Raw genomic sequence first — 26898 nt, 5'->3', positions numbered from 1 at the left:
CACTGCCTCACTGAACAATGAAGACTGATGGATCGGCTCAGGCATTATTGAAAATAATCAGGACAGATGGCCAACAGCAGTGCCATAAAGTCAAGAAAGTATTCATCACTGTATCCTCAAGACAGCAATAAGGCCGAGCATAGAAGTTCCTGAGCTAAGATCTGTTGACCAGAGGAACAGGAGTGACTAGTGTCCTGGATTTTCACTGTACTTGATTACAATGATGCGCTAAACCCGGCTAAGACATGACAGACACTACGGCAGGAACTGATTACAGTACTCCTTTGAATTGATGGAAATGTCAGCATCTCCTTAGGAACAACGAGCACCAGCTTAAAATCAGTTTGTGTGCATTTGCAGGAACTTGTGAGTCTCCTATTGAAAATAGACAGGAGACTGACAAGTTCCCGGGAACACCCACAAATCTTCCTACTGGTTTCTACCACCTTGCCTTGGACAGCACTCTGTGACTGGTGTTTGCCACTGTTTAAGTTGCTCTGGAACCCAACTTTATATTTGAGTTACTCACAGAAAATTATTTTTGAAAACAAGAGGACTTTTACCTAGAAAAAAAATTACCTTCACAACTCACGGTGGATACCATTTTTATTAGATCATTTTTTCTGGATTTGAATTTGGTCAAGGAAAGGCATTTCTTCTTAAACTCTGTCCTAATAATATGTTTGTAAACTGAGCATTTTATCAGAGCCAATTTGAATTATTTCTTTTTTTATTTACTTTTCATGAATAATTCAGTAATGTGAATGCCAATATTTATATGAAAGGTTTAGTAGAACTAGTAGGAAAAGAATAATATTAATGTCTACATATATTAGTGTTCTCCAGTTTCTCTAATTATGTTCATTCAAAACTTTATAGACATATAAACATGTTTTTCTAAAATATCATTTCTTATGTTTATGTACATGTGTAATACCAAATCACGTAATTGCCGTTTTATTTCAGGAATATTCAACATATGTATTTAGGGCCACTATTTATAGTGCAAACCAATTCTTAAACTTCTTGATGAAGACTTTCCTAAAACTGCACAAAGTTAATCTACATTTGTAGGGTCATAATTCTTTTTTTTGCATGGTGGTAAATGCAAATATTGAGGAAAGAGTATATGTAGGAATTATGCTACACATTTTGGAAGAGTTTTACTACTTAATATAACAAGGTCATTTATAAAGCTTTTCAGATTTCTTCCTAAAACTTATGAAAAGTATACATTTATATAAATATTCTGTAATAGTGAGTGGCAAAGGCCCCCTTGCTGTTTATTCATCATTCTAAAATTTGCTTTCAAAATACTTATTATTTATATTTTTATGGTTATACTGTGAACTTTAAAAAAGCAAAATCATTTTTATTATTGACTTCAGTTAAAATCCAACATGGAACTCAGTTTTGAGGCTTCCTTCAGTTGGTTTTAACTCTGGAAACTAAGGGTGGACAAATGCTACCACCAAAGGCTTATAGTTTCATCATCCAGTGACAAGAAAATTGTCTTATCTAATAAATTAATCAAACCCTTGTCTATGATAAGCACAGAGAAAATATTCACCCTTATTTCATAGACATAGAAAATAATATTAAATATATATGTCTATTTATTTCAACTGTTCAGGGATCTTCTGGATTAGAAAAGATAACAGAAAATTATCTGTATAACTTTGTGCTCTTTTCACTATAAGGTACACATCATATGTGTGAGATCCTGATTTATATATATATATATATATATATATATATATATATATATATATATATATATATATATATAATTCACTTATCTATAATTATCTTAAATTAACTTTCAATTGTATAATATTTAACTTTCCCCCTAATTTGTTTCTTTCTGTGCTCTACTTAAATGTAATGAATTTCATTTGTTTCAATTCACCTAAGTAAAATCTCATGGGTATATCTCATCTTCTCTCATAATAACAAATCATTAATTTTCTCTGACTCTAGATTATACCTTGATTGTAATCATAACTACTTATGTTATTAAACTGTCTAATTTTTCCATGGCTACTGATATTTGTCTCCTTTGGGTAGTTACCACTTTCTTTATTTGCTACACCAAAATTTGAGTGCCTTGGGATGTGTAGGAATATCATGATATTGTGCATTCCTTTTTTATGTGTGTGATTTTTACTAATTACTAAACCATCAGTCTTAAGAGGAAAGAAAGGGAAACAGCAAAAAAGTGCCCATAATATATTAGCTGATGGATCTGGGTAATCAGTATCATTTTATTTAAACTAATCTTTTTATAAATTTGAATATTATCAAAGCAAAATGAATCTTATTACAATTGATCAAAATTCATTGAAACATGATCTAATTTTTTTACAATGTTAGTCATTCTAGTATGATTTGGTATACATTTCTAAATTTCATATCACCTTTCAATATTTTTAAACAAGTTTTTGCTTTGTTCTATATTTCTTATATCTGTGGCACTCTCTGTGGTCTATTAGAAACATACAACATGTTGGCTGTGGTTTTGTATTACTTAATAACTAAAAATCAGCATATTGGGTGATGGCTTGGTGGGTAAATTGTTTTGTGTGCAAGTATTAAGATTAATTTAGATCCCCAAAACATACATAGAAACTTGGAAGATGTGGTAACCTACTGGCAATTCCTATAGCTGGCATCTAGAGACAGAATATCACATGGTCAGCTAGCTAGGTCTTTGGGTCATTGACAGGGACTTCCAAGTTCAGCAGGATAGGAAATAAAGAGGAAAATACTGAAGGAAGGTGTATAGCTTCATTTCAGCTCTCAATATTCATGCTCACCTGTGCACACACACAAGTGGTCAAACAGGCAAATATGCAGACATACCCAATGCACATACACACAAACACTGTGCTCAAGCAAAATGAGTTATAGAATCAATTTTACAATTATTAAAATTAAAATGAAATTAAGACAATATAAAGCAGCATTTATGTGAGTCTTTCTTTTGATGCTGTTCTTCTGTTTTCCTAAACCTATTGTTTCCCCTGTGACTCTCACTCAAATGAGATTTTTAAAACAAGCAATTTTAAGAGCTCCAATAAATATGGGCATCACAGCATCACAGCATCCAAAATCATAGATCACATTTTCCTAATGAATTGGCATGCTCTTACTCTTCTCTAGTCCATCAAAACATACTCTATTAGAAAACATGACTTTTGGACAACATTGACTTTAGAAAAACAAGTTCTAGTAATATGAAAAAAAGAGAATGGGATAATAATACAATTAAAAATATTTGTCACTTAGGAACTACAATATCTGATGTGGGAATAGTGGGAATATCAGTAAACAGACTCTTATCTTATAAGACTTAATCTTGGAAGTGTGTACCAGAGCTGAGAAAAGAAACATGTCAGAGAGGAAGTCTTTATAATAGCCAAGAGAGCATGAGAAAACCAATGGGTTTATATGGAATGGTTTTACCAATATAAGTCTATCCAGAAATGCACATCTTTACGAACCACTTTTAGGCTTTGAAAATGATTCTATTATTATGTGACCAGTTGTAGCTAATTATTTAGAGACGAAACATAAATATTTCCCATTAAAAATCACAAACAAAAACAAAGCAAACAATAAAACACTGGTTTTTATTCATTTTTAAAAAATTATTTATTTATTTGATTACATCCCAAATGCTGCTCCCCTCGAGGTCCCTCCTTCACCAAGTCCATCCCCTTTACCCACCCTACGCTTTTACTCTGAGAGTGTGTGACCACTTGGGTATTCCCAGACACTGGCAGATCAAGTCTCTTCCAAGTGAGGTGCATCCTCTCCCACTGAGGCCAATCTGGGCAGCCATGAAGACTGAGCTGCCAGTCTGCTACATATGTGCTGGGAGACCTTGTTCCAGCCTGTGTATGCTCTCTGCTTGGTAGCTCAGATTCTGAGAGCTCCCTGGGGTCCAGGTTTTTTTTTTTTTTTTTTTTTTTTTTTTTGACTCTGTAGGTCTTCCTGTGGCGTTCCCATCTAAGTCTGAGCCTTCAAACCTTTTCCCAACTCTTCCACAATGGTTTTAAAATTGGAATAAAATAGTTATTTGAGCACTATCTATCTTATGCCAAAAATCCAGGGGCATGTTCTCCTCCTGAAACTGGGAATCTAATTAAGGTTTCCATAGTCTTTGTCCTCAGCTGCAAAGAAGTCCTGTCTTTAATTAAGCACATCAACACAAGGATTCTCACTTTGCTCTGAATTAATTGGCTCTTCCAATCATTCTTTCTAAAAAAGACTATATTAATATCCAAAATAAAAAGATTCCTGTTTTATTTCAAAGTACAGTTTTATCTAGATTCCCTTCTTTCAGCCTCTATTTACCAACCTAATCACATACTCTGACAAGACTATCTTTAAATGAATCTAGAATTATTACTGTTAGTTTTCCAGCTTAATCATTTTCCTGATGAATTTTCTGCTGTTCTTTGCCCTTACCTTCTAGATTCCTCAATCCAATAGCATGCTTATGTTTATGTTGATGTTTAACTAGAACTTATTTGGAGAGTCTAGTTGCTAACAATGAACAGTGACCCCAGTCCTTACAGACTGCTTGAGTTGCCTGATCTACCAGTATCCTATTTTTATTTATTTTTATTTTTATTTAATTCTTTAAGATTTTTTTTACAGTCATGACTTTATATCTCCCTGTAGGTCCACCCTCAGACTGGTCCACATTGCCCCCCCTCAATCTCCAAGATGATGTCCCCACCCTTTCCAGCCCACTGACCTCCCTACTCCCTGAGGCCTCAAGTTCCTTGAGAGTTAGGTGCATCTTCTCTGTCTGAGTCCAGACCTGGCAGTCCTCTACTGTATATGTGCTGGGGGCCCCATATCAGCTGGTATATGCTGCTTCTACCCTCTTTAATAGTGTTACTTCCTGGGAAACTTGGGGCAATTATCCTCCCTCCTTAAAAACCAGCACAAGTTTACATAGCTATGAATCCATGATAGCATGTCTCACAGTGAATTTTTTAATAACTCCAGAATTGATAATAGCCTCTACTATTGTACATACTACTTCAAATACAGCTACATTGGGTGAATTTTATATTTGATTGCTGACAACTTCTTGACACCAGTGGTGCCATTTGCTCTACATATTAATATTTATCTTGTTTTTCACATTGCTCTTTTGCAAAATGCATTTTAAGTTCTAAATACCAACTTGATAGTGTGTCACTTTCAAAGCAATTTTATAATTTGGAAATTGTCTACTTTTAAAATTTCCAAATTAAATGTTGATTGCATTTAAAGTCAGATAGCTAGGCAGATAGCTGAACATCTGTAATCATCCTTTAAATAGTCCTAAATATTTTCTCTTTTTAAGTCACTTTTTAAAATATTTAACACACTTTAGAATCAATTATGCAATGCCTCATAATAATGTACCAATAGTAGCAAAACTGAGAATAAATTGATCACCTGATAATCACTATTTCATGCCTATCAGAATATTTTTCTGATCAAATTTTGGCAACAGCTGTGATGTAGCTGGCTAATTACCCTTATAATTAATTTCTCAGATTCGTTAAGCATAGTATTATAATAGTATATGCTGGACACAATCTACCATTTTCCCTTTTAAAATTACTTTACTTATTTGTATATAATATCTGTGCATACATATTTTTGCATTGGTACATGTGTGAGCCTCACTTTGCATATGAAGTTCAATGGACAGCCTCAGGCTATTATAGCATTAGATTACAAACATATGGTACCATGTAACCATGTACAGCTTTAGTTGAGTTCTGAGAATAAGACCCAAAAGCCTCATATGTATGTTTATGCATACTGAGCCATCTGCCCTCCACACACTCTATCTTATAAGGAAACGTTCTGAGAGTCTTCAAAAGGAGAAATACTTTTAAACAAAGTAACCTGAGACAAAAAAAAAAGACAAAATAGTATTTTATTTTTGTAATTTTTTAATCCATTCTCATCAGGTACCCCATATTTTTTATAGGCATGCCTGTATCCATTAAGAACACTGAGGAAACAGCATAATTTTCTCTCTGAGATTTTATTCCCTTATATGAGAAATAATTAACAAATGGAATATGTACAATTTGCTGCAAATGGTGGGGTAACGTGGTGTGTGAGATGCTATCAGACTGCCTTTAAGGGAGATGAGGACAATTCATACCCAGGCTTAGGTTTATATAGTTCTTTTTCTTAGGTCACTACAATGCGGGCAGCAGCTTAGAAAAAATCAGCCACCAAACCCAGACACTATTGCATATGCCAGAAAGATTTTGCCGAAGGGACCCTGTTATAGCTGTCTCATATGAGGCTATGCCAGTGCCTGGCAAACACAGAAGTGGATGCTCACAGTCAGCTATTGGATGGAACACAGGGCTCCCAGTGGAGGAGCTAGAGAAAGTACTCAAGGAGCTAAAGGGGTCTGCAACCCTATAGGTGGAACTACAATATGAACTAACCAGTAACCCCAGAGCTCGTGTCTCTAGCTGCATATGTAGCAGAAGATGGCCTAGTCGGCCATCACTGGGAAGAGAGGCCCCTTGGTATTGCAAACTTTATATGCCCCAGTACAGGGGAACGCCAGGGCCAAGAAGCAGGAGTGGGTGGGTAGGGGAGCAGGACGGGGGTTGGGTATAGGGAACTTTCGGGATAGCATTTGAAATGTACATAAAGAAAATATCTAATAAAAATAAATAAACAAATAAATAAAAAAGAAATAGACATGTACGAATGGAGTAATCAACTGCAAGAATATTACAGTGTTTCAGAAGATGTTTAGAGATAGGGTTTTTTTTTTCACTTATTAAAATTTTTGTTTAATCCTATTTTTTATACTCCAGAGTTTATTCCCCTCCAAGTCTACCCTCAAACTGTTTCAGATCCCACACCTCTTCCCTGACCCCCTGTTTTCTCTAGGATGTCCCCACCCTCTCACCCCCAACCCCACCAGACCTCTAAACTCCCTTAAGAAAGAAATATAACTAATGCAAAGATATTTCAGATATGTACATGAATTAAGTGACAAAAATAATTTATAGGTCACTGATGATCAGCCATAGGATACAGCAAAGGTAAGCTATTTATTATTATTATTATTATTATTATTATTATTATTATTGGCATGAGATCCTGAATATGTACCACTGTCAGGCATGGGATAATAAGAGAAGACCAAAGCTGGGAATGGAATTATACATTAATGGTTAGGATGAAATGTTTGAGAACCCATAAAATAGTGGAGCAAAAATAATCTATTTTAATTTATTGAGTTACTGTTGAAATATCTTTATTATATCTCCCAAGGTGGCTTGAACCTTACTATATAGACGCGAATAGAGTCTAGCTCATAGCTGGGTGCTACCTTAGCCTCCTAAGTTCTGAGATTAGAGATATGAGAGCCATATAATATGGCTGTTTCAATTATAGTCATTTGTTTAATTTTCATAGAGACTGCAATATTTCATTCTTGTCACCAAGGATTTTTTAAATATAAGGAACACAGGGAAATACTGACTGAACCAGAGTGTACTCAGCAAACATTAGATGTATCTGTCTGATCTGTTTATTTTTCTAAAGATTTGCATCCAGTAATAAACATCTAACCCATATATGTTCACTGTGGTTTTGTTGACATCAGCTACCCCTAAATATGCTCAGTGCTTGATTCTGTTGATGTGAAATTCCATTATAATGTTTCTCAGTCAGGGTGAACATTTAAAAAGGCTAGTCAATTAAAACTAATAGAGCTGACAACAACTGAACAAAAATGTATTAAGGGCACAAGCTGCTATAATAATTTTAAAAGAATATTGTATGAAAGCTATTTAGAATTTCCTTGAAGAACATTCAATATATCTTAGCCTTTGTTCTAGTTTCAGGTCTGCTTCTCTGTTTAAATATCCTGACCAAAAATCCACTTATGGGAGAAGGGGTTGATTTGTTCTGAGCGAAATGTCAACACAAGAATATGGATCCCATCCACAGTCACATCACATCCACCACCGTGATAGTTTTGCCAACGTGTGAAAAACTAGAGTCACCTGAGAAGGGAAATAATCAACTGACAAATTGTGTCATTAAATTCCTCTGGGCCATGGCTATGGGACATTTTCTCAATTTAAGTTTAATGTGTGACAGTCTAGCTCACTGCAATTGGGGCCACTCCAGGGTATATGGTCCTGGGTTACATAAGAAGCAAGCTGCACAGCTCTTGGAAAGCTAAACTAGTAAGCAGATTTCGGCCCTGTATTAATTCAGTGATGAACTAATTCCTGGAAATGTAAAAAACAAAACAATAACAACAACAACAACAAAAACAGAAAAAGAAGGAAAGAACAAAAGAAGAGGAGAGCAGAGAAGAGAGCAGAGGAGGGGAGGGGAGGGGAGGGGAGTGGAGGAGAGGAGAAGAGAGGAGAAAAGAGGAGAGGAGAGGAGAAAAGAGGAGAGGAGAGGAGAAAAGAGGAGAGGAGAGGAGAGGAGAGGAGAGGAGAGGAGAGGAGAGGAGAGGGGAGGAGAGGAGAGGGGAGGGGAGGGGAGGGGAGGGGAGGGGAGGGGAGGGGAGGGGAGGGGAGACATCTTTGTACTCCCAAATTTTCTTTTCATTATTATGTTCATCATAACAATAGAAAGAAAACTAGGACAACAGTCAAGGGCCTGGAATAAAAATGTACTCATTCTGTCTGCTTGCTTTCCTCATCTTTAATAGGTCCTTTCCTAGGGAAGCACTTATAGTGGGCTGAGTAAATTAACAATCAACACTTCCCCATAGACATGTACACAGGCCAACCTGATCTGGATAATCACTCAATTGAGACTCTCTCCCGGGGTAATTTTAGCCTGTGCTAAGGTGGTAGTTAAAACTAACTGGCATACGCTTAATGAGCTATTTTTTTGATGTTGTTTAGGAAGGGTTCTTCTTATTGGTATTAATTAATGACATTATCATATAATGAGAACTCCAGATAGCACTGAGGACTTCATTTTCTGTCCTGATACTTAAGATGAAATACTACTACTATGTATTAGTCATATGATTTTAGACAAGTCATTTTAAAATTAATCTTGGATCCCTCCACTATGGTATCCCAATGTTAGATATGAAGCCTAATTCTGAGAACTGTCTTAAGAAACAAATAGAACAGTGTGTGTGGCAAGCCTGTGAATACCCCATACTGATAATTGTGGTTAATCCAGGCATCGTTATCAAGTGACAAAACTGACATTGATGTTAGCACATGCTGAATATCCCTCATAGACTTTATCTGTTATTGATATTGTCTTGGAGATTATGGAACTTGGAATTATAAAAGCTCTTATTATTTAATGTCTCTAATTTTAAATGAATTGTTTTTTATATAAGTGCCACAAATGATATGAGGGTATAAACACAAAAGCTTCCATAGTAAGGCATACAGAGAATGCGAAATATTGATATACAAAAATTACAATTTATATAATACCAGAAACTCCATAAAGCATGGATGTTCAAGAAAGAGAAGCTGGATTCACACCAACTTTCTGGGTCTATCCCCTCTCTCACCCACAAAATCAAACAAACAAACAAAAAATCAAACCAAAAAACACCTAACTTTCAGTTCTAAAAAAAGAAAATCAACCTGAAAACACTCTATATTTTCATATGTTTAAATGAGCCTGGTTTCAAGTCTTACAAATGTCAGTCATTAAAACTAAAATATTAAGAACCACAAGCTATAGCTGTTTTTACATAATAAAGAGCTTGAGAAATGAGGGCAACATCTGACATTGCTTAGTTCCTAAGTAGAGAAGGAGGAGACAGGGACAGCAGCAAATGCTTTAAAGAAAGCTCCTGAAAAAAAAATTGTAAATGTTAAGATGCAAATTACTCTATTTAACTGTATAGAACTTATTTTCTAATATTGCTACTATTATATTTCTGCGGATAGAATAGCATGTATGTGAAAATTATATTTTGTTCACAGAAATCACACTCTAGTAAACAAATAACATACATCTTTAACTTGTATCCAAGAAGTTTGTAAGATAGCAATATTTCTTCAGAAACTAAAGTGATATATTTTTGAGGTAGCCATATTTTATACAAATGAGTGGAAATTCTCTTTCTTCCAATGAAAGGAATGAGGTATCCCATACCTTTCTTCATCGAGGTTCTATAATTTTGTGTGGACACAGAAAAAGAGATATCAGACACATGTATTTAGAAAGAAAATAAAATCAGGTAGACGTACCAAATGTATGCATTTATGTATGATATGTGTATGCACATGTGTGTATGTGCATACTTGAATGATATAAATGAACACAGATACCTGTTATATAATTTTCTATGGTCTGTAGTTTTGAACTTTTTTTGAAAATGAAAATATAAGGAGAAAAGATAGTTGAACACCTACAATATGTGTTTAATTCAAGAGGGGTGTAACATTCTTTGATACCAAAACAAAACAGCCAGTATAGCTAATACTTTTCAGGATTTGTTCCTGAAGTACCTATTACTATCCCAAAATTTTACTCTGATTAGTGACCGTGCTAGCTTATCTATGGGTGGGAGTTTAGATGGAGGGTTGGTGTTCACTAGGTGTGAATTATGGTTTAGTTAAGTCTGGTTAGAATGATAGGTTCAAGAACACAAAACTGTCTCTTCAGCAAGGGACATTGATTGTACACCATGAACATCTGCCTTTAATCATTGCACAACCAAATGCAAAAATTATGAATGAACAATTATTGCAGAGAGCCACATTTTAATTAACTACTAAGCTCCAGGTTTGACACCTGGCAATACAGATTCCATTGAGCATGTCATTAAAATCTTGAAAGGATAGTGACATCTCTAAAATGACAAAACCGTGAGCATGAAAATGTCCTATATATTTAAAATAATGTATATGAAAACCAATATGGAGGGCCATAGATTGATTTCACTCCTGAAAATGTTATGTATTAGGACTGTTACATGAGGCCAGCATACAGCCAACACAGCAATCTACTAGGACTACTGTATTTAACCTGTCCTCCATGATTTTTATAGTATATAAAATTAGAAGAAATGTGTAAATTTGTATGACATAGATTAAATTCCCTTTATGGTGCAAAACTTGTACTATCATAGGGAAAATGTTAAAATTATATGAGAACATATCATATTTAAAAATATATAAACACAAGCACTTTTGCTTCTTTTGTCTTATTTAACCACCATGCTATATCGATTTAGCTTGTTCATGTTATTCATTTATGTTACCAAAAAATCTATATTTTCATTTAGTATTAGCTTTTTAGTGTAATACTATAACATATAAATTACATAAATGTATATTATATGTGAATTATTTTAAGAGTAGAATCTATAGTATGGTGGCATACAGATAATTACCTAAATACATATTAAAATTATTGTTTAAAAATACTCTTTGTACGTAACCCAAAAAAGAAGGAAGGTGTTAAGAGATTGCTTAGTGGCAAAGAACACTTGCCATTCTGGCAGAAGACCTGAGTTAAGTTTTGAGAATCTATGGGTATAACCCACAAACATCTGTAACTTCAGCACCAAGGGATTTAAAACCACCACTTTTGGTCTCTTCAGGAATCCATATGCAAGTACCCAGCACACACACACTTACAATACGAATACCCGCACACATATACACACAGGAGACAGACAGAGGGGTAAAGAGAGGGAGAGTGAGGGGGAGAGAGAGTGCTTTAAATACAAGGAAATAACTTCTCTAAGTATAATTCAGTGAGTTGTTAAAGCAAGTACTAAAATCTTGTATTGGTGTTTTTCAACGTTCAAATTTGACCCGTAAGAAACAGACTTTTCTTTCCTATTAATATGTGTTAATGAATTCAAATCAAGTTACCTCAACATAGCATTGTTTGACAGATTTCACTGATCCAAAATTTTTATTCCCAATTTGAGTGTTTACCTCTTAAGTACTTCTAGGACAAGTGTCTAGTAAAGTTTTCCCAAGCCTTTACTTTTGTCAGTGATGTGAGTCTGGAACCCAGTATTAGTTGATGTTAAAAAATGTTGGAGTTATTGATTTACAGGTCGGAAAACATGATTGAATTTTGGTCATTGAATTTTGAGAAACGTTAAATATGAATCATTTTCATTGGGTTTTTCTTTTGTCATTACTGATGCAAACTTAATCCTTGGATAGATCACATCTGTTGATTAGATGTCTTTTGCATTTGTTTTGTTTTAAAAATCAGAACTTCTCTAGTTAGCCAAGTTGAATACTGTTTCCTGAAAACTATCTATCTGATTTTGCCTAAACGAAGTCAAATGAAAAACTGGTTGCCCACTTGCCAGATTGCAAAGTTGTAGGTACAGATCTTCAAGTTTGAGACTGTCAATTAAATGTTTATTTATTTATTTATTTAAAAATAATTAATTTTGCTAGTAACTAAGCATTTATACAGAGATATGGCCATGCTACCTGTGGATGAAAGCATGTTAAATTTGTTTATTGAAGAATAATTTGTACAGATTCCTCTGCACCAAGTTATGCTGGAATCTTTGATAGCAGCAACAGATGGTTAAACATCTGATTGCATAACAATAAGACAAACGCTCCTGAATTGGCCAGCACATCTAGAGCTGTAACCTGTTTTCACTGTTTCTTGAGAGATAACATCATTTCAGTTTCTCCTATTATAGTTCATTGTTCCCGACTAAAAGGTCTTATCTCTCCTGCTAAATGTCATCTCTTTCACTATTTCTAATATAAGTGAGGACAAAGGCAGTAGTGTAATTCCAAAGGAAATAAAGTTATTTTGCCTGTAATTGTCCAGGTTGTATTATATAACTTATGGACATTGCTGGGTTAGATATTGAGGCAAATGCTAGAATTTCTATTGTGTGAATGATTTAAATACCCTAATATTTTTCTGTTTTTTAAATTACTGTCACTGTACTTTTTGGTGTGAAACCTGAGTTAAGTGACTTTTGAATAATTTTTCCTCCACTTATCTGATTCTGTGGTTTTATGAATAGAAACATAAAATGAAGATAGCATTGAAGTGAAAGGTTAAAGGCACTAATTCACTGTAAACAGAGAAAAATCCTACCATTGACTGAACAGACAGACGATTATGGAAAAACCATTTTGTTGCATAATTTATTATTCACTTCCAATTAGGACAAGAGTTCTTCTAGTTGAAAAAAAAAAACAAAAGATAGTAGATATTAATAACCACCAACTATGAACAAAATATTCCTGAAATCTTGGGAGATCAATACTATTGTAAGCATTTTACATGTAGGAAGTTAACGATAAGAGAAATAAGTTCAGCCATTCTGTGAGTCCAAACTAATGCATAACCTTGATCATCCAGTTTTCTGTGCATATTTGATTCTGTAAGAAATAGTTTAGAGAAAATGTTCCTTGTACTTCGCTGTTTGTAAGCTACGAAGAGAAAGAGGTCAGTGATATATATGGACAGCTCAATTTATCCACTATATGCATGCATTCTACAGCATTCCTGAGCTTGGGGTTTCAGGTTACACAACAATGATATTGAAATCTTTCTCATAGACTTTTAATGTTGAGTATTTACCATATACCTTGATTACATATGCTGTGTGTGTGAAGTAAAATGTTGAATCCTTCTGCCCAATGACACTTCTGTATTCCCTCAATATCAAGATCACAAATATAAATCCATTAAATTAATACTATGTCTCTTTAACGAACATGTTTATATTATGAATATTGCCTCTGATTTAATTATGAAATAAACAGATCATTATGCTCATATTTCCATGTATTTTGATGCAGGCAAATTTTCTATATATGATTTACATATAATTAATAAACACCACATTTTAGGTAATATGTTTGTAATAGAGTTAAATTATAATTTAAAATTTTTTCACATTGATAAATGTTTAAGTTAGTTCTATTTTTATTAAAATATGATGCAATCAATGTCATTGTTAATGTTTACTTAAATATTTATATAGTTATCTATAAGGTGAATTTTACATAAAATTACATATATATTTATATATATTTCTTTATTTCCCAATTTTTAATGAATGGCTCAATATATATCTGCATCAGAAGAGTGAAAGTGAATGTAAAAATTTCTGATATAGTAGAGGAGAGATTGAGAGGCAGATGCAAAATTTTTATGCACTTTAAATTTGTTCCCTAATCTTTCATGTTTATGCTTTTGAAACTGTTTAGAGGATACTTTTATTTAAGTTATATTGATAGCTTCTTCATTACAGATGCTGACAATAGTTTCTTGTCAGATGTTTACTTGTTCTGAGTCATAAAGGTACACTCATCGTTTCTATGTAGCAAGCCCAACAGTATCTATGACTCGTGAATTGGAAGTTCTGATTTGGCTGTAAGAACATTGGAATTCTCTCAATCTCTCCCCTAACTCTACCACAGGAATCCCTGACCTCAGTCCATTGGTTGGCTGAATCTGCATTTGTCTTAGTCAGCTGCTAGTTAAGGGTCTCAGAGCAGAAACATTCTAGACTCCTGTCTGAAAGCACAGCATTACATCAGTATCAGTGTCAGTTTTTTGGTTTTTTTTTTGTTTTTTGTTTTTTTGTTTTTTGTTTTTTTGTTTTTTGTTTTTTGTTTTTTGTTTTTTGTTTTGTTTCGTTTTTTGTTTTGCCCACTCATGGGATGGATCCCAAGTTGGATCATTCACTGGATAGCCTTTCCATCTCTGCTCTATTTTTGTCCCTGCCTTTTTTTTTTTTTTTTTTTTTTTTTTTTTTAGATAGGAACCATTCTGGGTCTAAAATTTTGAAGTTGAGTTGGTAACCCAGTGACCCAGTCTATCTACAGGTGATAACCTTGTCAGGTTCCATCTTTCTACTGTTGGGCATTTTGGCTAAGGTCTCTGGAATTTTCTAAAGGTTCCCCTAACCTTCTTCCCCAGCATCTACATATTTTTGTTCATTCTCCTGGCCCTCTGTGATTCTCTACTGTCTCCCCTCAAAATATGTAATCCTGACCCCTTTTCCCTCCCCCTCACCTCTCCCACCCAGATCCCTCCTTCCTTCTGCCTCACATAATTATTTTGTTCCCCCTTCTAAGTGGGTTTGAAGTATCCTCACTTGGGTCTTCCTTCTAGTTAAACATCTTACAGTCTGTGGGTTGAATCCTAGGTACTCTATACTTTTTTTGGCTAACATTCACGTATCAGTGAGTACATAACACAGGAAGATCAACAGTGTCAACCAACCAGGATCCCTGGGCGCTCCCAGAGACTATGTACCAACCAAAGAGCTCACATATGTAGTAGAGGGCTGCCTTGTCTGACCTCAGTGGGAGAGGATGCACATTACCTCCAGAGAATTGAGGCCCCAGGGAAGAAAAGTGCAGGGAAAGGAAATACCCTCTCAGAGGCAAAAGGGAGAGCAGATGAGGTAAAGAACTCTGGGAGGGCAGCGGGGAAAGGGGATAACATTTGGGATGTAAGTAAATAAAATAATTAGTTAAAAAAAAGAACATTAGAATTTTATAGTAAGCTGCAACTTCTGTATGAAGAATCAGGGAATATTCACCATGAACGTATTCTCAGAGCAGTGATCTTAAGACTGACCAAAACTTTTATAGGAGTAAAAGGCACTTCACCTAATGAAAAATAATGAAAAATAAATAAATAAATACATTATTAACAATAAAACAAATTACATAATAATAAAATAATTTAAAATACAGTAATGTAAAAGTTCTAGTGTTCTGGAGGCAGAAGTAGGTCTGTTTGATTTTTGAGGTCAGCCTGTTCTACATAGTTCTGCCGCCACTACTTCTGACCTTGACCGGATCAGTCTTCCTGAGCCTCATGGGCATTACGCATGTGCATGGGCTTTCATGAACTCCAGGGACTACAGGAGCAACTATGGGTGTCTGTTTCATGAAATAGATCTCTTAAAAATAAGAAATCACATTTCTTAGATTGATGATTTTAACCTTGAGTTAAGCCATCATTTACTGAGAAATATGTGCTAAGATATATAGAGTAAAATATTGTCAATGTGACATATTCCCAGAAAACCTACTCAGGATCTGTAAGCCATCACATACTTCTTAAGAGAAGATACTAGAACAAATGTAAAACACATGAAGCTTTAAGAAAGGACCCAGATGTAGCTGTCTCTGGTGAGACTATGCAGGGGCCTAGCAAACACAGAAGTGGATGCTCACAGTCAGCTAATGGATGGATCATAGGGCTCCCAATGGAGGAGCTAGAGAAAGTAGCCAAGGAGCTAAAGGGATCTGCAACCCTATAGGTGGAACAACATTATGAACTAACCAGTACCCCGGAGCTCTTGACTCTAGCTGCATATATATCAAAAGATGGCCTAGTCGTCCATCACTGGAAAGAGAGGCCCATTGGACTTGCAAACTTTATATGCCCCAGTACAGGGGAACACCAGGGCCAAAAAGGGGGAGTGGGTGGGCAGGGGAGTGGGGGTGGGTGGATATGGGGGACCTTTGGTATAGCATTGGAAATGTAAATGAGCTAAATACCTAATAAAAAATGGAAAAAAAAAGAATCACTCAGAGTTAGTAGGATAAGAATTCTCGATAATGGAATATTATTCCCAGGTAAATGGATATTTTACAAAAAAAATTTGATCATTTTGTCTCATTGCAAAATTTTTGCAATAAAAATTTTAAGTTAGCTTTTAAGTGACACGTGGTGAATGTAATTGTTTCATTGTATTCTTTGCATTCATGCCTTCAGCTGATTATCCACAAAGCTTAGTATAATTTTAAATTCATATTCCTTATTTTATTTCCACTTCATTTCCCTAACAGGTCTCACAAATACTGTCGATAATTTTGTGTACTGGAAAGTTGTGGGGATATGTCAAACTACAAACTTTTAGGCAGACCTGGGTCTGGTACTTCCTTACCCATGAAGAAATTACTGTCTTTATGATCTATTGATCTGTAGACTCTGTATTTTAAGCATGAATTTTTTATTACTTTTGTTCCTAGAAAAATATATTTACATATATTTTATACTATATATACATTTTTATATTTTATATTACATATTATATTATAGGATATGAACAAAAAGACTTTTAAGTTGCCTTTAAAAACAGGAAAAAATCTCAACAAATTTATGAATAACCCATCTGTTTTACATTCTTATAATGATACCATAAATACAATTTTGTTAATTTTCAAACTTCTTAAAACTTTTTATTCATTAAATAAATTCTTTGATTGTTACTCATACACATAATATATTTTTAACTCTTTTCTGTAATAATTTCTTAACTGTTTCTTCTCTATGTATATCCTTCCTCTTACCTACAAATTTCTGTCTCACATTCCTTTGTTTTGTGACTCCATGAGTTCTGTCAGGACTATTTGTGTGATCATAGATTTGGAGCTATCCGCAGAGCCTACTTGATTAAATAGTGGATTTACAAGAGTTATCTGGAATCTGTTAGTAGCCAGTAGTTCAATAGTAAGGGATTAGAACCCATGAACCCACTACATATCAATGATTGATCAGGGATAGGACCAGTCTTATACAGGCTTAGTGGAAGTAACTACAGCTGAAGTGAGGTAGTCAGTACAATGGTTGTGTCATGCCTAAAGACAGCATTTCACTGCTCTTTATCCTATCTTCTGATCCTTACATTTTTCCTGACCCTTTTCTACAATGTTCCTGGGAATTAATATTATAAATATTTTGTTTAGAGCTATGATCCCCTGTTGACAGAATCACAGTCAGCCACAAATTTCTACATCTGTACTGCTCACTGCAAAGACAGGGTTGATAGTAGCTTTTTTTTTTTTTTTAGAAACTTCTATTTATTTATTTATTTATTTATTTATTTATTTATTTATTTATTATATGGAAGTACTCTGTAGCTGTCTTCAGACACTCCAGAAGAGGGAGTCAGATCTCGTTTACGGATGGTTGTGAGCCACCATGTGGTTGCTGGGATTTGAACTCTGGACCTTCAGAAGAGCAGTCGGGTGCTCTTACCCACTGAGCCATCTCACCAGCCCTGATAGTAGCTTTTATCTGTGTGTATGAACATAGACATTTAGAAGACATTTTGATACTATGTCAATTTTGTTAAACAAATGACAGTAAGTTCTCCCATTGGGCCTAAGACCTACCCAGGAATGGGTTGCTGACATTGCTTATGGTGCCTGGAATGGCTTCTCTCTTCTGAAGCCATACTACATGCATGTACATTTTCCCCAGCAAGTTAGTCTTGTAGTTCATAAAAGTCACAGATTTTCTAAGACTCTTGGTAATACCTTTTTTTTTTACTCCCAACTTGTCATTCTGCATCTTATGTCTGGCACAATGTAAATTACGCGGCAATGTAGAAGTTTTAGGCTTGGCCTCTATAAGAAGTATGTGGTGAACAAGAAGATACAAGAACAACAAAAATCTGTATTGTTTGGTGAGACTGGTTAAGGGTTTGGGAAGTCTCTGACAAACAACTTCTACAGATGTTATTACACACCAATGAATTTTTTTTTTTTTTTTTTGGTTTGGTGTATTAATCCACCACATCTGAGATCCAGCCGAAAGGATAACTCTCTTCAGTCACTTTTGTGTTTTGAAAATTTAAAACTTTTTATTCTTTTACTCAGTCATTGTTGCATTCCAGCATAGAAGATGCTACATTGTAGAGAAGCCCTGCCTCAAAAACAATATGTATATATTTAAATGTCGTGCATGTGTGTGTGTGTGTGTGTGTGTGTGTGTGTGTGTGTGTGTGTGTGTGTGATTGTTTGCTTAAGTCATAGAACAACTTTGAAGGATCAGTTTTCTCTTTCTAACTTGTTAAAGCAGGGTCATTCATGTTGTTTTTGCTATGCCCCATATCCCAGAACAGCTGTCTTGTGAGCTGCTTTTCAATAGTCTTGTCTCTACTTTCTATGTCAACAAGAGTTCTGGGATTAAATCTGTGCATTACTAAATCTGAAATATTTTTTACGAATTCTAGAGATCAAACTAAGGCCATCAGTCTTGCTGAGACTTAATTTATTAACAACCCCATTTGCCTCATCATTACTTTTCTCCAGAAAGAAGGATCTATATGTCATGCATGTAGTTATTTTAGCAGTTCTGTTGAATATGTAGATAAGCAGTATAACTTTAATGCCCTTTGGTATTCATGAGATGTCAATTCTTTTACTATCATCACCAACAGTAAAAGACTGCCACTTACATTTTCTTGTAAATATCTGACTTTCCTCTAGTATTCAGCAATTTATTTTTATCCAGGGACTTTTATTTTTATTTCAGTGTTTAGATGAAAGAGATTTTAACTGAAAGGAGATCAACTAGAAGGAAGATCATATTAACTGTGCTTGCATTTTTCATTTCCTATTATCATTTGCTTGATATGTTTCCCTTCATTGTGTTTTCCATCTATGAGAAAGAATGCAGGTTTCCTTTGGAGATGTGCTGCCAGCTCCGCTTACCAGTAGGGATTGCCATAGTAGTAGCATGATTTGGTCCTTGAGTGCAGAAGCCACTCAGTTCTGCAGCTCTTACTCTTGTTGGTTGCCGTCATTATTTTAAGTAGCCTTGATATTTGTACTGCTTTTATCCTATCAGCTCCATCCACCTCTCTCCTTTTTATTCCGATTTGTTTTGCCTGGTTTGTTGAATGGTAGCAGGTAAAAAATTCTAAGACTAGGAAAGAATAGAGACATTATAACACTGTTGAACTTTCTTGTTAGATGTTTAAATCAGAAGTTAGGTACCTGCTTTGAGTTCCCTAATGGCACTTGTCTTCTAATAAACTTGTTGACTAGGATTAGCCTAATTAAAAAGAACCACTATTAGCTGAATTTTCCCCAGATTGTTGAATAGTGCCAGACTGTAGTTAATCAGATGTGTTCATACTAACATTAGTGACTTTTCACATTAATATCTGCCAGCAGAACACAGAAATACCATATAATTGCTTGCAATGCCATATTGTGCACCACCTATCACATTCGTGGCACAGTTCTTCATTAGCTTGAAGGTCTTGGATGTTGAGTTCCCCTCATCTATCATGTTCAGAGTGTGGAACATATATCTCATATATAATTCATAAAATATTTTATGGCACGAATCTATACTTTAGTTAAGACAAGAATACCATTTTGGAAGACCATTGATGTCTGGTAATTTCATCTTTGTTCTTGCTATAGAAACATCAGAGAGTCCAACAATGTAAAGATAAATGGTATACATTACCGCATACCTTTCCTGTGTAGTATATATTCATGAACCTATCCATATTTCTAAACACAGATCAACCTGTAAGTAACTATCTCTAAGAAGATAATAATTGGAAAATATGATGTGTCCTATATATCTTACTCAGCTTTTAAAAAGACAGTGAATCATTGCACTGTGGTCTTTCACTAATGGATAATATACCTCACCTATTTCTGACTTCAGGCACTGTAATGGGTTGAAAATAAGTGGTGCTGTTTAATTAATTAGCTCACCAGAAAATTAGTTCCTCCATAATATCTCACTCTCTGTCCATATACTTTCATATAAAATTGATAGCATATTTAACAGAATCGGGGAAAAGAGTCTTTTAGGCAAATAAATTCCCCTAAAGAGGGGCTCTCTGGGAGAATTTCTTATGTTGAAAGCTATGAGGAAGGAAGAGAGGAATGCCCAACTAGCACCAAAAACTGAATTTGGATTGTCATGTACATGTCTTGTGTAAATAAAGAAGCAACTAAAGCAATGAAATACTATAAAAATCTGCCTTGAATTCACTCTGATGACTATTTAACTGACTGGATTTCACATTTGGAATGGTTATTCACTAACCTACTTAATGTTGTCTTTTTATGTGTGGTTGTCCTCTTTCAAACTGTTGTCTGGCTTCTGAAATTTATCTCATCTACCCTGCTGGTATAGTGAAGCTCAAACAGAAAATTAGCCTGATTCCTCAGGTGATGAAAGAAAATGCTGAGTTGGCAACTCTATTATTAGGGAGGGTTTCAATTATAGATATGAGAGAGAAAACATCTGGATCTATCTTGAAGAGTCTGTAACAGAGAGAAAGAAAACCAGATTGGACATTGTGAGATCTATAGCATGCATGTTGAAATGTACTTGTGGTACAGAAGGAACACAGAGGCCAGCATGGGCTTTGATAAGCTAATAGGCACCATGGATATATTTCCCTGTACCCATATGTCTCATCTGCCATAGGTAAGGGAAATGTTTCCTTTAATAGCTGTGAACTAGTTTCTGGGAATGCTAGAATTTATCTAACCCTCAGAAATCCTCCTTTACTCACTGTAGCTTGAGCTCATTCCTGGATGTTTGGAAAGTCTGTGGCCTCACAATTATCTGTTTTCAAATCTTCCTTGACTTCTGAGTGTATTTCATCCACTCAACGTGAAGCTCAAAAGGAAATTTGCCTGATTTCTCAGGAGATTTCTTCTGGGCCAGTTTGGTTCTGAGTGTCACAATGTTCCTTGAATCCTAGGGCCTTTCCACACAGCTGTTTCTCTATCATGTACAACTGTCATGCACATCTGCCATGCACATCTGCCATGCACATCTGCCATGCACATCTGCCATGCACATCTGGCATACACATCTGCCATGCACATCTGTTATGCACATCTGCCATGCACATCTGTCATGCACATCTCCATGCACATCTGCCATACACATCTGTCATGCACATCTGCCATGCACATCTGCCATGCACATCTGCCATGCACATCTGCCATGCACATCTGGCATACACATCTGCCATGCACATCTGTTATGCACATCTGCCATGCACATCTGTTATGCACATCTGCCATGCACATCTGTCATGCACATCTCCATGCACATCTGCCATACACATCTCCCATGCACATCTGTCATGCACATCTGCCATGCACATCTGTCATGCACATTTCTCAGGCTTAATGTTGCTTAGTATCTTTATTTTCTAATTTCTCTCATTTGTTGTCTACAATCTGGACATGCTTGCTAGTTTTCACTTATATCTAAATTTTGTGTAATTTTCTACTTTCAGCAGTAGTGTAGCAGAGAACAGATGACATTTTAATTTCTTCTTTCTACTGTTTTTAATGTGCCCCGTCTGCTTCAAATGTTCTAATCCTATCCTCATTGCTAAATTGTATTGTACCTTCAATTTTTCAACTAAGTAATTTCTCACAGAAACCTCCTGCTATGACTGGATAATGTGGACTCTAAAGCAATCTATGTGGACCCTTTTTAAGGAACACAATTGTTCTTGTTGGTTTTATTTATTTTGTTTTATCTGTTTCTTGAAGCTAGGGTATGTATTGGGTTTGCATTTACTTCCTTATACCTGGCAAGCATTATGTACGTCATATACCAGCCATACGGTAAGTATATATGAATGTGTAAATAATTTTACAATTTATTTTCCACTTAAAGTTTTTCCTTGCTTAGCCAGCCAGTCTGGCCTTACTTCCCTGTTTTACTTGGGAATGCACAGTGATATGTAGTGACAGTTTTGAACACACTAAGATGTTAGATTTGCAAATTTCTGAAAAATATTGTATGTTAATTATTATTGACATTCATGGTATACATACAAAAAGTCAAAATTCTCAAATCCATAGATGGCCTGAGAGATATAATCCTAGTCCATTAAAATTTAAAAATTATTTTCTTTTTAATGATCATAAATTAAAATTCTAGTTTTCTTTTAAATCTTTAGATAAATGTTACCATTGAAGCAAACATAACAAAGGAGAAAAACGAAAGATGTTTCATTCCTGTGAATTTATTAAAGCAGTGCCCATTAGAGATTTTTTTCAGTTACTTTGGTGTTTTGTTTTGTTTTGTTTCTCAAAGCTGAACCTAGTGAGGAAACTAACATATATTTAAGTAGCCTCAGAGAGTTTCAGCCAATCACATGCAGAACTCAAACTTAAGATAGAAAAAAAATCAGATAAAATCTAAGAACTTATGCAAAATACATGTAGGCTAACTGAGACTATTTTTAGAGCAAAACAACCACATCATGTGTATGTTGTAATGTGAGATGCACGTATGAAATGTCATTCCTTATTTTACTTCTCTCCTCCCACAGGTTATATTAATATCCATATCTCAATTCTATGAGCATAGTGGGCATTTTACTTCTCTTTCATCTCTTGGTTGTTCTTGCTCATTCCTCTAATTGATCTACCTTGATACATAATACGGAAAGTATAATTTGGTTTTATGTATTTTTCAGATTTTTTCAGTGTTTCTTATTATTTTACCAATTAAAAATGTATATATTATAATACTATATATATAAAACCTGTTGATTCATGAATGTTTATTCTCTTGCTCAAATGTTGTTAAAATTAAATTAAATTATATTTTAATGCCATATGAACGATAAAAAGATGTCTTGAATAATTTTTCAAACTCTGGGCATGGTAGCATATAATTTTTATGTTCATGTGTACAAGCATTACATAAACTGTCACGTGCTATGGATTTCTCTGTGAATCACTATATCAAATCTAGTGTGGTAGTGGTTTACAAAGTAATTCATAGTGCTTCACAGGTGCTCCTACAGTTGATCTGTATTTTGAAACCTAGGATCCTTCATTGGGCCATTGAGAACAAATCCTTAAGCTATAAGATTTAAACCTTTCATAAACAGTTACTTTGTTAATTAGAGAACAAGAAGCAAAGATATGTCAAGCACTGGAAAATTAAGCTACATATATTGTAACTTGCTTGTAATATAACACCTGAGAAGCTGAGGCAGGAGGATGGCAGCATTTGAGGACTGCCTATTACATATTGCCAGGCCATCTCATATCTCATATATATATATATATATATATATATATATATATATATATATGTATATATATATATATATACACACACACATATATATGTGTGTGTGTGTTTGTGTGTGTGTGTGTATTTTACATTTATGCACAGTCTGTTCTTGTTTTTTTTAGCAACACCTGCCCCAACAATTGGCAGTATGCCCTATTTTTAAAAATGCAGTAGATCCAAAACAAAAGCACTGAATTGACATCTGCACCCATTAATTATAAGTGAAACATTTTGAAATTTAATTCTGTTACTATTACTTGGACAAATATATATATATATATATATATATATATATTAATAAAGAGGAAACATTTTTACAGAGAGCTTATCCAGTGACTTTACTGATTATGCAATTCAAATAGAAATTAATCAGGGAATTTATAAACATCATTATTTTAAAATAATTTTAAAAGTAACTAAATTTTAATACTATTCAAATGATACAGACACAGAATTAGCCAAAATATACAAAATTGTATACTTAATTTGCCATTATTTATCATTAATTCTCTACAAATTTAGCTTCTGTCATCTTTTAATGGCAAAGAAATTTAGTAAGAGTCTAAAGCCATCGTCAATGTTTGAGAACTTGGATTGTGCATCAAGAGAACCAGGGTACAATTTGCTGCACACCTGCATCATATGCATCACAGAAACCAATAAGTTCAGCTGAAGAGATCTGACACTCTCTATCACTCTCTATTGGCCTATGTTGGACCTTACACTAATGTGCATGTTCCCACACACAGATGCACTCATATACATACTCATAGTGTTAGAATAATCTTTAAAATGAGTAAGTTTCACAAGGCTAAAGAGTATAGTTGCTATCATGTTACCTACCAGTTGCTGGGAAACAACAGGAAGTTCATGGTTATTACCCTCATTAGTGTTGTTAAATGTGCTGATTCTAGAAACAGAAACCCAACCTTTCACCATTAGTTTTTCAATCGCTGGTATAAGCTCCAAAAATTTTGTTTAGTTTTGGTATATGAGCTCTTCTATTTGAAGGCTAGAACTTAGGTGTAATCTAAGCTCAGTCATATGGCAACAAGATTTTCGTAGTGATAGATTGTATTTATCTCCGATTTCTTGTGACACCATTACATTCCTAAATGATAATGAACAGGATTCTGAAATTACTTATGAATCATCATTGAATCAATCTATTATTTCTCTTCTGAAGTTATTTTTGTCTTGCTATATTAGAGCTAATACATCTTGTTTACAAGTTTAGGTATCATTACAATGTCCTAACAAATCAAAAAGTTTTTCCATTATACATTAAAAAATAAATCTTAAAAATAAAAATATATGTTACATAAATAATGATACTTTATTTGAGCCTCTGTAATTTAAATAAATCACATATGATGCAGCTGGAGAGAATCCCCACAAAATTATCTCCAATTTTAAAATAGGGTTTGAATGTGTTATCCTAATTTCTTAGGCTTTACTTCAGCATCAGTTATAATTGTCATTATTTTCAATTACAACTGCATATTTCTTTTTCTTAATACTCTATATTTCTAAGTATGTTCTTCATAGCAGTAAAACCATGTTATGATTGAAAATTCCACTCCTCTTAGAGAAGGGAATAAATGAAATAGAGCCAGAATAACAGGTTTTGGGCATAAAGCTGTTCTATAGCTTTGTGATTTGTTACTGTTTTTTAAAGAGATGCTTATCATATTTCCTCTGAGCTAAAGCTTGGTTTTAATGCCAATATTTAGTATTGTTGCTATGTAAATATTGAAGTAAGCGACAGAATTTTCTAAGAGATTTTTAGTTACTAGACCTAACAACAGGGTCACCAAATTTATCAAATAGCCATATATCCAAAACTCTTTTCATAAGTCTAACATCAAGTTGTATTTATATTAATATACTACTGGATGCTTTTATTCCTACTTTAAGTACATATAAGCAGAGTTACAGAAAAGCAGTTAATTTTAAGTGTAGTTTGGATAGAACATAAACTCTAAATTGGACTTGCCCTAAACACTCGTAAATTTTCTAAAATCTATGTGAAAATATATATTTTGAAAGGAGTTTACTAGGCCAACTTTATTCAGAGAAACTAGCAGTATTTATATATTGAGAGAGATTTATCTTGAAGACTTTCTCAATCATGGAAGTAACACAAGTCTACAACATAATGGGAGATGCCAGTAGACTAAGGAACTGGAGTTCAAATCTGAAGGCTTAAACCCTTCTCTTTTTAAAATATTTTTATTGGATATTTACTTTATTTGCATTTCAAATGTTATCCCTTTCCCCTGTTCCCACCCCCCGAAACTCCCTACCCCCTCCCACGCCCCCTGCTTCTGTGAGGGTGTTCCCCCACTCACCTACTCCCACCTCCCTTGCACATGAATCCCCCTATTCTGGGGCATTGAACCTTCACAGGACCAAGGCCCTCTCCTTCCATTAATGTCCTACAAGGCCATCTTCTGCTACATATTAGCTAGATCTATGGGTTCCTCCAAGTGTACTCCTTGTTTAGTCTCTTGGTTTAGTCTCTGGGGGTCTGACTGGTTGATATTGTTGTTTTTCCTATGGGGTTGAACCCTTATTACCTCAGGAAGGTCCCTGTTTGCTCTATCAGAAAGGCATTCAGGTTTAGGTGCATTGTGTTTTTAGAGAAAATGTGAATCAAAGCTTTTATTTTCAAAGCTGTTCTAGAGCCTTGCCTTTCCATGGACAAACTCTGCCACTGAGTTATCTCCTCAGCCTAAGAATTGAGCTTTATCATTAAAATGACAACTTGATATTCCTTACAAGATGTCTCTAATTATTTTACACATTTATCATCTTATGTGTCAACTTTCAAATACTGAAAATAAAATTGATTATTTGGAATTTCAGTTCTTCAGAGCATTTGGGACATATTTCTTCTAAAACATGCTTAACCTGAGAGATTGTGGAAATAATTTCATCGTAGGTATACCTTATTGAATATTCTCATCAGAGTTTAATATTTTTGATTTTGTGTGGTAAAGCTAGTAGAATTCATTTCATTTTAATAGAATTTTTGTTTTATATTTC

At 34.5% G+C, this 26898-nt stretch overlaps 1 protein-coding gene and 3 non-coding genes across 17 annotated transcripts in view; 3 read left to right on the top strand and 1 right to left on the bottom strand.

Moving 5' to 3' along the window:
• The window catches only part of Lingo2 (leucine rich repeat and Ig domain containing 2), a 1254967-nt gene that overhangs the window by 282812 nt on the left and 945257 nt on the right, over positions 1-26898 (top strand). The window lies entirely within an intron of this gene.
• Positions 347-423, top strand: Mir873a (microRNA 873a). The gene has a single exon (NR_030605.1). It is a non-coding gene; the product is annotated as a microRNA 873a (primary transcript).
• Positions 347-423, bottom strand: Mir873b (microRNA 873b). Its single transcript, NR_105849.1, has one exon. It is a non-coding gene; the product is annotated as a microRNA 873b (primary transcript).
• Positions 23480-23560, top strand: Mir876 (microRNA 876). Its single transcript, NR_030545.1, has one exon. It is a non-coding gene; the product is annotated as a microRNA 876 (primary transcript).

This window comes from Mus musculus, chromosome 4 (assembly GCF_000001635.26).
Source record: "Mus musculus strain C57BL/6J chromosome 4, GRCm38.p6 C57BL/6J".
Classification (NCBI taxonomy): Eukaryota; Metazoa; Chordata; class Mammalia; order Rodentia; family Muridae; genus Mus; species Mus musculus.
Note: the sequence above shows the minus strand (reverse complement) of the source record. Positions and strands in the feature narration are given on the sequence as shown.